The sequence below is a fragment of the Lepidochelys kempii genome, chromosome 9 (assembly GCF_965140285.1).
Source record: "Lepidochelys kempii isolate rLepKem1 chromosome 9, rLepKem1.hap1, whole genome shotgun sequence".
In the NCBI taxonomy this organism is placed as follows: domain Eukaryota; kingdom Metazoa; phylum Chordata; order Testudines; family Cheloniidae; genus Lepidochelys; species Lepidochelys kempii.
In genome coordinates this window covers 29,440,941-29,454,076 of record NC_136388.1, presented here as the reverse complement: position 1 = coordinate 29,454,076, position 13,136 = coordinate 29,440,941, and the positions used below count along the sequence as shown (strand labels likewise).

Here is a 13,136-nt window from a genome sequence, read left to right as displayed (position 1 = left end):
AAAAATGCCATCTAACGAGGAGGGTAGAATGCTGTGCCCACTTTGCACAGTCTAAATTACTACATGAGATTCAAGGCCAAAGCCTTTTGAATAGGGCTTCTTATACCCCATTCCCCTCTAACACTCTAGCCATTTTCCTGAAATCTGAATTGCTGCGATGATAATTGAGAATATTTAAAATTCAGTTGGCTCAGTTTTAAAATAAGCTGAAAATGGAACACAAAAAAGGGCAACATGCAGAACAGTATGTAAAAACCTCACTTGCTGAGACTTTCTACATTTTAAATTATGAGCCGTATCGTATCCACGGTGGAGTATTTTCACTCTGCAAGTAGTCCTGCTGACTTCAGCAGGACTGCTCACACAGGAGGGTACTGCTAAGCCTAAGCAAAGGCAGAAGAACTTTGCCCTAAGACTCTGCATATACTTGTAACTCCCTATAACGGCATCGTTATTCGCCAGTTTCAATCAATAATAAAATAGAAGTGGGAAAGAGAAAGGATATTAAGACTTGCTCTCAAGCCTTTCAAGACTTCTTCCTTCACCATTCCTGAGTTTTTCACATGAAGGATTTCAGCAAACAATGAATGCTAGAAGTGGGATTACAGAGTTGTGATTTGAATCCTAGAGTTTTGAAGATCTGTGGACACCTTTTTGTTTCATTCCAGCTCTCCTGCCCCACAATTTCTTAATTTTTATTTATTTATTGTTGTGGTCAGCATTCAGATTACATGTGCCCAGGGTTTCCCTTATGTTCTTTTGCTCCGGGGTGAGTCTCTGAAGATTGGTTGGTGGGGACCTGCACATTTCTGTCATATGAGGTGGCAACCTATAAATGACTTCTTCTAGTCTGCTGTTTTAATGCATTAAGACTGGCCTCTGCCGATTTATGAGCTCTGAGCTGTGAGGAGTTTTTAAAAGGGTATATAACTAATCTGAGAAGGGTCATAGTAGCACAACATTGCAGCCTACCAGTAATTTCACATGCTCTGTTTCCAGCACAAGGGGGACCATTACCATGCTCCTGTCTCCTCAGTTGTATAATACTCACCCACCAAGAGACCCCGTCCCAGCACTCCTCTCCTATCTCTTCTTTGACTCTTCTCCTCCCATCTTGGCTCAGCGGCAGCTGTTAGCTGGCCTTTGGCTTCTTAATTTGTATTTAAAACTCCATGAGACACCCCTGCAGTTCTCCTCTGCATCAGTCCTGTTGCTTCCTACTCAGAAATCATAGGGCATTAAGAAACAGGGATGTGAAGACTAGAGCTTCAATGCATCAGACCATCCAAAAACATTTAAATTACTGGCTAACAGGGTTTTGTCTCCCCTCATGGGGTACTCTTTACTCAGCATTTTGTTTTTAGTTTTTTTACAGATCTGTAACATGCTATCGTTTATGTGACAGAGCATATTTCAACAAAGGGCCCATATTTTCTCACAATTTTGTTTCCATTTTTTGGTCAAAATTTCACTTTTGTTGATATTTTCTAACTAGGATCCGTTATCAGTGCATGCTTCCTGGTTCTGCCTAGGCTAAGATCTTATTGCCATGCAAGTGGGCTGAGCAGAAGGGATCTGCAGCAGTCCTCAGAGGAAAATAATCCTTCCCCAATAGACATAGAGCTGTAGCAGAGCTGCTCTGAGGCCAACACATTAGCCAGAAGACTTAAACAGCCTCCACATCCCCAGAAAGGGGTGGCGAGAGCATAGGAAGATCTGTCTCCCCCACTTGCCGTAAACATTGCAGCACAATGGCTTGTGGTGAACTGCCATAGAGTCGAACTGCATTTTGCACAGGGAGTACAAAGCCCATGCCATGGCTGCCCAAACTCTGCCTCCACTCCTCCCTTCACACAGGGAAATCTCCTTAGCAGCAGGAGGGTATTATTTGCCTCTTAGTTTCTTCATTATGAACCTAAAACATTGGGTTTAGGCTGTGGACCAGTAGACCCCTTATTTTAAATATCTTTTGTTGGTCTGAGGCTCTGCCTTACATGCAGGATGACAGATTGAGTGTTAATTGTACCACCTCTAGAGCTTGTTTATTTCAAAATGTCACATGGTTTTTATCTCTTAGGTGTCTAGTGAGATGCTTTCCAAGGATACAGAAAATCAGTCATTGTGATAACATAGATATTAAGCCGCACAAGTTTGAAACACTTCTGTCAAAGACATCTGTTCTGCAAGTATAGGGGTGAGTAGGGGGAAACCTGTTCAAAAATCAATTTATTTATTTCCATAATAGGTTCTTTTAAGATACTTTTTCAAATTCTCTAATATCTTCCTATAATCTACACCCTGAAGCTTCAAAACCCAGTTTCCTACATGGTCCAACAACAAACTGCAGAGAAGCAAGGAAGGCAAGAAGCGGAAACTTTTGTAAGTGCATCTGCTAGACCCACGTTTGCTGTCTTGATGGGACTTGTCAGTACTCATTGGTAGTGTGCAGTCAGGCTGAAGATTCCCTACTGGCTGGAACTGAGTCATTTGCCAGGCTTTCCTTGTCAGGGAGAGTTAAACTAGTCACTGATCCTAATTCTAACACTGTTGTTGCAGCATTCCAATTTTTAATCGCTACATGACTTGTCAGGTTGAATACAAGCCACCTGGATAAAATTAAAAACCTTCAAATAATGAGAGCATCAAAGATTGCTAGCTCAGTGTTTCTACAGTTACCTTTTGATTTCCTAAATTAACGGCCAAGGTATATCCCCTTTAAGTTACCCTTTGTGTTTTTTTGTTCACTGTCTCTGTCTCACATTCACTGAGTCAATAGGCAATAAGAAGCACATGCCTACGCTTCCTGGATAAAGTAAGGTGCCTCACACTTAAAAGCATAATTTTCCCAGAAAGATTCCCCATATTCCCCATAGTTAGGTGGAAATATAGTCAGTGACTGGGAAGAAAGATAGCCCAGATCTCCACTACACACCTGCCAGTTGCATACATCCTAGGGGAATATCCTCTTCTCTTAGATTTTGGACCCTATATTACAAGTCTTTTCAAAACTCATTGCCATTAAGCATTGTCTTTGCATGGTCACATCTTTCTGCATTGCCAATTTGTCTTTAAATGTTGGCAATTGAAGTAACCATAGAAGGTTGAGGCAAGCAAAGTGGGAGACACTCTGAGGGAAAGGGCATTTTTCCAGCCGACTGACACATATGTATACTGATGTTCTATTCTACATGACAAAGTACGGTTAGGGCAGCTGTGCCTTATGCTGCAAGTTCCTGGATGCTGACAGACAAATCAGCGTCTAGTAGGCTCAGAGTTCTCATCTGCAATTGACTAATTTACCATCTTTATCTGCTGTGTGAATGAAATGCAATAATTAAATACAAAATGCTGGTGTGTTAATGAATATGGGCTGCTGAATGCTAGCCTTTTTGAATGAAAAATAGCTTATCCAGAACTGTTTGAATTCACTTAAATTTTTTGAGGAATAATTAATAATTCACAGCATTTTCCACAAAAGAAAAGCCAAACCTCTCTATTGCTATAATCACTGCAGGAAACACATGATCTTTTGGCTTTACCTTGGTTTAGCATTAACAAGATGATCTCCAACATACAACAAAAATAAACAGAGAAAGTTTTAAAAGTAGTGTTCCAATTACGAATTCAACTGTAATATTTATATCTATCAGATATAGTTAAATATTTAAAATGTTTAACAAGGTGCGACTTGTACAGCACATTGAGTTCAGTGTATACCAAACAAAATGAAAACACTGAACTTAAAATGCAATGAGATTGTATCCAAACTGCCAGTCTTTGGGATCCTGTGCCTTAGTTCAAATGCTATCATATAGGTTTGATCTGGGTGAATACGGCAAGAGGCCACTGCTGGGAACAGTATAGAGCTGCTGCTCCTTCAGGGAATCACTGGGCGGGATTGTGCCTCAGGGAAACAGAGTTCTTCCCCAACATCTCTTCTGCCCAGGGTGCATCTTCCCTCCTATCCCAGTATGGATGGGGATCGGGCTGTGATCTGTGTCCCCTTCACCACCTCTGGAGTGATGTGGGCCACTGTGGCCTTATCTCAACTTTGAAAAAAGGTGGCTTTTGCTTTTGGTTCTTTTAAAGTATTAGCTGGAATTGTAGGCTCCTACCACCTTTAAAATGTTTGGAATTGGAATTAGTTGGGAAATGCCAAGACAAAATGAAACAGGAAAATCCATGCAGAGGCTCTGGGCTTCTGTGGTGGCTCTGTGTTGCTGGTAGACCCCTGCTCCCTGGGAGTATGACTTCTCCAGTTGGAAACAGCCCTTGAGGCCCCCCTCTTCATAAGATGGGTACATGAAAATCCAGTTCCCAGGCTATATCATATTTCTAGGGGAATCTGCATGGAGCTACTGGCAGGGGGGCAGAGGTCAATTTATGTCCCTCTGTCTCCTACCACCTCCAGCCTGCCCATTCCTTCCCAGGAAGCCCAGTCCAACTAGAATGAACCTTCCATGGCTCTGTGGGGAAAGGGAGAGCACTACTATGGAAGTAGTTAACATTTCCAATCCTGTGCATGGGAGGGAAATATTTGCACATTGTGATGTTCCTGCTATGTGCAGATCTTGCATGCTCAGGTGGGCCCTCCAGTTTTACTAGCTCTCACTCAGACAAACTCCCACCAACTTCAAAACTAAGTAAGAACCGCAAAAAATGGGCAAAAGTTAAAAAAAGTTGTGAAGCACAAAGTAGAAAGTATAGCAAGGGTAGTGAGGTAACCTGATGCCAGAGTAAAAGTACTAGGATCTGATATATCTCCACTTCTCGTATGGTCTCATTCATTTTAATGACTGCTTTGCTTTGAACAGCACCATCTTTGTTGGTAGCAGGTCTTGATATAAAATTGAAGTAAACTTTTTTTATTTAAAGAAAAGCCTCCGCTGGACTCCAGGACCATTCCTGGTTCTGTGACTTCATGTAGCTTTCTTTTAAAAAAATGTACACAGCTAAGGTCTAGCAACACTTAAATAACCACAAAAATAGCTAGAGAGGGGAAAGAGGCCAAGTTTTGCATTTTTTAAACTCAAACCATTGGTCGTTTGAGTCTACATTCCCTTTTATTCTGATCACCAAAGACTGAAGACACTCAGATTTTTTTCTGAGTTCGAGAAAAAAGGTTTTATTTTTGTCCCCTCTATTATGGATAAACTGAGGTGCATGTGATTTTCGAGCTGGGTTGTGAAATATAAAATCAATCATGTTTTGCAGAACAAAACCGGAGACTGGTTCAGATTTAAGGTCCACTTTATTAAAACATCAAAGGTCAGTGGGGAGCAAAGGGGCGAGAGTTTATATTGGAATAAACGTTGCTAATCTCTACAAGCAACCTAGGATACCTGAACTTTTCTGGCACATCTCTAAACCATAATCTGGTTAAAAAAAGGATTCAAGATTAAACATAAAAAGGGCTGAAATGGTTCAATGAGAAAAAGGTTTATTTTATCCATCATCGTTTTGATCGTCTGTTGAGCAAAAGAAACTATCTTGTACAGTAGATACCAACATTTTACAATACTGCATTACTTTCAACATGCTTTTTGCAAAATATGTTATTTATACAAATGACTCATCAACTGTTTTGCAAATTATTATTAAAATGTTTGGCTTATTTCAGGTGTTTGGCTTTTACCTGCATTTTTGCTCAATAAGTTGTAGTTAAGGCCAAACCAAAATTAACCCTAAACATTTGTCTTTAGGTAGCATTGAAACCTGCAAGAAAACCTCTATACATCTGCAAGTTGCCTTTGGTTTAGATTGATTATATCTTTATAGTGGAGAAAGGGCCTGCCTGATAAAAGAATGGCTTAATCTTTATTTGCCTAGAGCAGTTAGAAAAATAAGTGAAGCAACCAGCCTCCTGTGACTGATTTCTGCTCACTTAAGGCAGTTCACTCTTGAAACAGAGAATAATTGTTCCCTATCCTTTTTCAGATATTGTTTTTCCTTTCATGTATTATATCCAAATAATCTTTAAGGTTTTTCAACATTAAAGAAGAGAGACAGTGAATAAAAACTGTGCACCAGGCCAAATTCTATCCTCAGATGCATGCATGCAGTTTCCATTGAAGTTGATGAGAGAGGGTGCTCAAATCCAATGGCAAAATTTGGCCCATAGTCTTTTTAAATCATCATACAAAAATGAAGAAAACAGTGTAAAGTACTTCTGTCTCCAAATGCAGGAAAAAATGAATTTATAGGGAATGTCCCTAATCACTGCATGCTGTCAGCAGTGTTTCTGCTGCTAGCACTACAAGCTATAAGGAGAACTTACTTCCTGCATGGTATAATTCGACACCTCCTGTCCTACTGCCCCCACCCAACCTGCTGCTATGTGAAGTCTCCCCAAAACCTCCTGCTGTTGTTCCTAGGTCTCCTATGAGATAAAGGAGAGTGTTCCTCTCCAGCTCCCCCCCAAGAAGATGGATACTTCTACCACCTCCTCCAGTTATACCCAGTCTTGCATAAGAACACCTCATTCCTCCTCCCCAGCTGTGTTCGAGGATGGGGAAGACAATTCTTCCCTGTAATTGTCTAGTCTCATAGGGCTCACTCCAATGGGGTTCCCCTAACTATGCCTATTGCTGCTTTGAAAGAAGACAGAATATGGCATCATTCCGCAGCTTTCAAAAATAAAAATATGCGATGGGCGATAAACCATGTGTTCTCAACCTTTTCCACACTGGGAAGCCCCCAGTAAGATCCTCTGAGCTAGCCAAGACATTGTTGCCATTTAGAAATACTGGAATGGCAGGATGGTCCTGACCTTCTAACAACTGTTCTCAATCTCCAGGTCAAGATGCCCTGCAATGAACATTCACATAAACCAGGGATTCTCAAACTGGGGGTCGGGACCCCCTCAGAGGTCACAAGGTTATTAGAAGGGAGGATCATGAGCTGTCAGCCTCCACCCCAAACCCCACTTTGCCTCCAGCATTTATAATGGTGTTAAATTTGTAAAAAAGTGTTTTTAATTTAAAAGGGGGTCGCACACAGAGGCTTGCTATGTGAAAGAGGTCACTGGTACAAAAGTTTGAGAACTGACATAAACTGATATGCCAGTGTTCTCTATTTGCTGGTGTTCTTGTCCCCTCTAAGAACCACTTTGGATGGGCTATTACCAGCAGGAGAGTGAGTTTGTGGGGAGGGGGGGGCGGAGGGTGAGAAAACCTGGATTTGTGCTGGAAATGGCCCAACTTGATGATCACTTTAGATAAGCTATTACCAGCAGGAGAGTGGGGTGGGAGGAGGTATTGTTTCATGGTCTCTGTGTATATAATGTCTTCTGCAGTTTCCACGGTATGCATCCGATGAAGTGAGCTGTAGCTCACGAAAGCTCATGCTCAAATAAATTGGTTAGTCTCTAGGGTGCCACAAGTACTCCTAACCTTATCTCTGGTCCTTCTTCTTTTAAAAGAAGGGAAAGCATAGAAAAGAAAAAGGGGAAAAGCTCATAATTCAGTCTACAGCTATCCTATTAGCTAACTTTTTCATCAGAGCTATGTATTATGAATTTTTTTTTATCTTCTTAGCAGCATACCCATGGGTTCTTGCAACCAAAATGTAAAGAACCCTTGAACTATGAGAGCTCATCAGATGTAATAAGGCCTAATCATTTTAGGGTTAAATGAAGATAATCAGACTAAAGTATTTTTCCCCAGGCATACCATTTTTTAAAAAAACTGCTTATAATTTAAAATTTGGAGTCTAGTCTTTCTATGTAGCTAAATCAATATTTAGAGCTGTGCTTAATGGTTGCAAGGAAGCCTCAAATGACTTCAACCTGGTTCTGGGTTTTGTTACAAATGTAAAATTGAGAGGAAGATTGTTGAAAGTTTTGCTAATTTTCACAAACTATTGAACTATAGGACTTAAATGAGTACTGTGCAGTCATATTACATTAACACTTATTCTTCCTCATCACATCCCTTCTTTAGTGTTTGATGGCCTCACCTGTTTGTATCGTGTCGAAAATTAAACACCTACCCTAATATCTGCTTCATGCAGACAGGCTCTTTTATTGCAAAGAGTCCCATGTGTCAGAAAGGCTATGCACATGTGCAAGGAACTGTCCAACTTGGGATGAACTGCAGAAGTATAACCTAAGATTGTAAACTCTTAAGAACAAGGCACAGGTGAAATCCTGGCCCTACAGACATCAAGGGAGTTATGCCATGGACTTGAGTGGAGCCAGGATTTTGTCCCATGTCTTCCCTTCATTCTACAATACATGCCATTCTTTACTGTGGTGAAAAAAATTATTAATAATGATCATGATAAAACAGACCAAGTTTGGAGCAAACATGAATCCTGTTTGAGTGAATTTGAGTCAATTAATATACATAGTGCTGAAAGATTCATAATTTGTGATTAAACATAAAACATAATTTTGACAGACAACCACTTCTATTCTAGCCTCAGCTGAGTTTTGCTTTCACTTCTTTCAAACCTGAAGTCTCAAAGTGAAATTCAGGTGTGCAGATTGTCCCCAAATGAAATTGAATAAAATATTTTCAAAAATTCATGTGAAGTAAAATCATCAACTCTCACAAAGCCACAGTGATAAGGTCAGCTCGTGAGCAGATATAAATTGGTATTGCTCCAGTGAAGTCAATTGTATAATTATCTGTATTTTTCAAGATATTAAATTTGATCCAGGATCAGATTCTAAAACCACCTCAAAGTCTGAGAGGTGTTCAGATATCTGCTACTGGTTCACGTTCAGGTGTACGTAAAACATAGAAATTGACTCTGCCAATCTTAACTTATAGTATATATTTAAATTCCAGTTATCTGTTTTTAGGAGTCTTGAATTTACTACTTTTAATTTCACAAGTAATTCAACTTCCCATCACAGTAAAACATTAACACTTCCATAAAGGATGCCAAGGGATTCATCAGAACTGCTAAGCACCTAAGTTTGCATAGATGACTGTCGCTGAAATCTGTGATTCTTTCTCTTACTGTCATTTCCATGATACAGGACTTCTAATATATGATTATCTTGATTTTTAAAGTAGTTGTATAATAATTAGACATAAAATACTACACAGTTTTTTTGAAAAATCCATTATCCATCCATCCATAGCCTATTAAAATTAAACACGACTTAGTTTTATTATGACAAACGGTGAGAAGTTGGACTGCTCATTGTTGCTTCGATCATAGATGGGCAACAATGGCTTTTTTTCAAATAGCGTTTCACAGTCTAGCAAACTTCAAGTAGCTCCTTTTAACTGAAACCCAGACATAGTTTTAGGTAAAAACAAAACTGAGCTGTCTTGAGTTTTTCCCAAGCCAAACAAAAGAGATTGGAACTTTCCATTGTTTTTGTCTGCCAACCATGCATTGTTAAGGAATCAAAATAAAGAGGAAAGGGGGAGGGGACGATCAAGGGTTATAGAGCTCATATTTCCACTCTGCATGACCCCATCTCAGCAATAGTGGTATCCTCGTGATCAGTTCCTGTTGGCCTAATAGCATAGCCATCTCTGAAGGAAACAAATTACTGTGTACGGTACCTTTGTGACTCATAGAAGAATACACTAGCATTTCAAAGGTCCTTTTGCTATCGCATCTGAAGAGGACCTAGACATTACTATCTTGAGATTGTCATGAAAATAGATGCATTTGCACCAAGTCCCCTTTTTATTACTATTTGTAACAAAACTAGATTGATGTTATGCCACTTTCTGTTCTTGCAACTCTCTGTCATGAGAATAAGGCATCAAACATGTAAATACCTAACATAGTTTGTGTAATATATTGGCAAGCTGCACTACTTTGATCTTTTCATTATTTTTTATTTTGGACAGCTGGGCATTGCATTCCTTCCTAAAAATCTGTACTGCCTATAAACAAGGGAAAGAAATTAAACAATGGCCAATGAAATCAAATGTACACATGTAAAATGACTAGTACAATTCACAGAATTAGACAATATGAATGATGCAAATACTTCAGTTTTGGGAGTCAAAGCACAGAAATTTGAATGCACGTTCTTTTGACAATGGATTGTGACAAAATGAGAAATACCACAAACAACCAATTCTCATTAAAATCTAAAGCCTGTAATCCCTCAGTTCTCACTGGATGTTTTGCCAAAGACTTCTAAAGAGATTATTAAATTTATTAATGAGAATCCAGAAGTAATTGTACGTGATTCATTCCTTATATTTATGACAGTGAAATTAAACATGCTGTGGTTGTTATTTTTTCCAGTGGTCCAAGGCAATGTAAGAAGGCAGGCTCTGGATGTAACAACTGTCAAGAAACCCAATTCCAAACACCAGCTGTACTGATTAGGGCAGTATAGTATTCTGCACTGTGAGAGCTAATGAGCCAACAGAAAACTATGAATTACCATTAAAGTTGCTTTTAAGCTGTTTCCTTCACAGTGTATCAGCTAGACAACCTTCCTACTTCCCTGTAACCCAGTAAAAAATCCTCTGTCTGTATCATACTCTGCAAGTATCGTTGATCATGATCTCTATCAAGCGTTCTTAAGAGTACAGTACCCATGGTCTGAAGTGAAGAAACAGATTGACAGAGCCAGAAGAATATCCAGAAGTCACTACAGGACAGGCCCAACAAAGAAAGTAACAGAATGCCACTAACCGTCACCTTCAGCCCCCCTACTAAAACCTCTCCAGCGCATCATCAAGGATCTACAACCTATCCTGAAGGACGATCCCTCACTCTCACAGATCTTGGGAGACAGGCCAGTCCTCACTTACAAACAGCCCCCAACCTGAAGCAAATACTCACCAGCAACCACACACCAAACAACAAAAACACTAACCAAGGAACATATCCTTGCAACATAGCCCGTTGCCAACTCTGTCCACATAGCTATTCAAGGGACACCATCACAGGACCTAATCACATCAGCCTCACCATCAGGGGCTCATTCACCTGCACATCTACCAACGTGATATATGCCAGCATGTGCCAGCAATGCCCCTCTGCCATGTGCATTGGCCAAACTGGACAGTCTCTACGCAAAAGAATAAATGGACACAAATCAGACATCAAGAATTATAACATTCAAAAACCAGTCAGAGGACACTCAATTACAGACCTAAAAGTCACAATTCTTCAACAACAAAAATCTTCAAAAACAGAGAAACTGCAGAACTGGAATTAATGTGCAAACTGGACACCATTAAATTAGGCTTGGATAAAGACTGGAGTGGATGGGTCATTACACAAACTAAAATTTATTTCCCCATGCTAATTTTCACCCGACTGTTACTCACACCTTCTTGTCAACTGTTTTGAAATGGGCCATCCTGATTATCACTGCAAAAGTTTTTTTTCTCCTGCTGATAATAGCCCACCTTAATTAATTAGTCTCGTTAGAGTTGGTATGGCAACCCCCATTTTTTTGTGTTCTCTGTATACATGTATCTTCCTACTGTATTTTCCACTGCATGCATCTGATGAAGTGGGTTTTAGCCCACGACAGTTTATGCTCAAATAAATTTGTTAGTTTCTAAGGTGCCACAAGTACTCCTCATTCTTTTTGATAACAGAGAGATACTCTCCAGATCCAGTTGAGATGGTTATACTTCATAGTTACTAAAGCTTCAATTTTTCATTGGAAATAATATTCACTGTAAATAACATTCATAGTAGCCTCCTATTTTGCTGGCAAATCAAGCCTGATTTTGACATACATATGTACTACTGTATATTCATTATTTGTACAGCAAATATTTACCAAATAGTTTATTCAAATACATTTCAACCTATGAGTTGTTCAACTTTTTCCTGATGTCTATCTACTTCCAACACTTCCACCTGTACTGGGGATTCATATTCTGTTTCCACTGGATACTGATACATTTTCCTCTGTACCTGATTAACTTTAAAAATGTAATTGTCACATCATTACTAAAAATTCACAAATGGTATTTAGCCCAGTCTACAAATTAATCAATTTTGAAAGATTTTCTTGTTTGCTAAAGGTTGTATAATTGTTTTTCTGCTTTTTTGTGACTCTTTATTTATCCTTTCATATATATGAACAACAATAAACATAAAAAAGTACAAAAAATCTTTCACCCTCTGCTTTCCACCTATTTGACATCCTCATATTGGTAACATAACATACACATCATATCTGCAACATATGCCAGTCTTTCCAAGTTCAGTAATTTGTATTACAACCCCCCTGACCTCCTGCCCCCTCCCCCCAAAAAACCCTGGATGTAACAGTCTTGAATCTTCTGTGTAAACAAGTCCAATCAGTAAAAACCTTTCCCTTTTTCCTGGCTATTTCAAGTATGTCTTCCATGGTTCCACAGACTTCGCAATGATCTCCTAACACAGAAACTTCTCTACTTGCAGCACTTATTCAAATGATGGGATATTAAAATCTGTTGTGTAGATGCTTCAGTTTGGTAGCAGGTGAGTGCTTTGACAGCGGCAAAGCAAATCACACAAACTAAAAAAAAAAAGGATGGCAGGCCTTGCATGTGGCTGACCAAAGTTTCAAGGTTGTAGCTCTACGGTTGTAGCTGTAAAGCTAGAACTCACCCATATACCAAAGATTGCAATAAACAAGAAAAGAGTTGGAGGAATACACCAAAGATGCATTTAGTTTTCAGTGAATCAGCATTTTCCAGTGGAAAAACGTTCAGTCAGAGGATTTCTGACCAGTTCTAGATCTAGGGGTTAGCTTTGAAAGTTCAAAAGTATGATGTGATCCCAGAATTCTAGATCAGATGTTGCCTCCTAATTGCAGACACACTGTCAAGAGCACGTCCTATGCTTGATTACACACAACCAGATGATCAGACTTACACATGATCTGTAACAAGGAATAAGAGTGCATGTGACTGTGATAAACACATCCCCTGCTCTATCACCAGAAATATGGGATGAGTTGGAAAGAGAAGCCCCTAAGAGTAAAACATGACAAGCAGTAATACAAGCTGCAAGTAATGGATGGAGAAATCAACACTTCTCACCAGCATGTAAAGAGGAGCTTTCCATGGTTTTGGAAGTACTAATGAAAGGTATAAAAATAGTAGTTCCCAAAGTGATGAGAAAAGATTTGTTAAGTTAAACCAATAAGGAAAGGAGCATCAAAGAAAGCTGAATTCCCAATGCTGGGGGTGGAACCACTT

The 13,136-nt window shown here is 39.4% G+C and overlaps 1 long non-coding RNA gene across 2 annotated transcripts in view; it reads left to right on the top strand.

The window, feature by feature from the left end:
- The window catches only part of LOC140917278 (uncharacterized), an 83,027-nt gene extending 71,043 nt beyond the window's left edge, over window positions 1–11,984 (top strand). The window contains exons 4-5 of one of the 2 annotated variants that reach the window (XR_012160770.2): window positions 2,078–2,194; window positions 10,225–11,984. This is a non-coding gene — a long non-coding RNA (uncharacterized LOC140917278). The remainder of the gene's footprint in view (window positions 1–2,077; window positions 2,195–10,224) is intronic. The other variant, XR_012160772.2, reaches the window with a different exon arrangement.
- The last annotated feature ends 1,152 nt before the right edge of the window (window positions 11,985–13,136 follow it).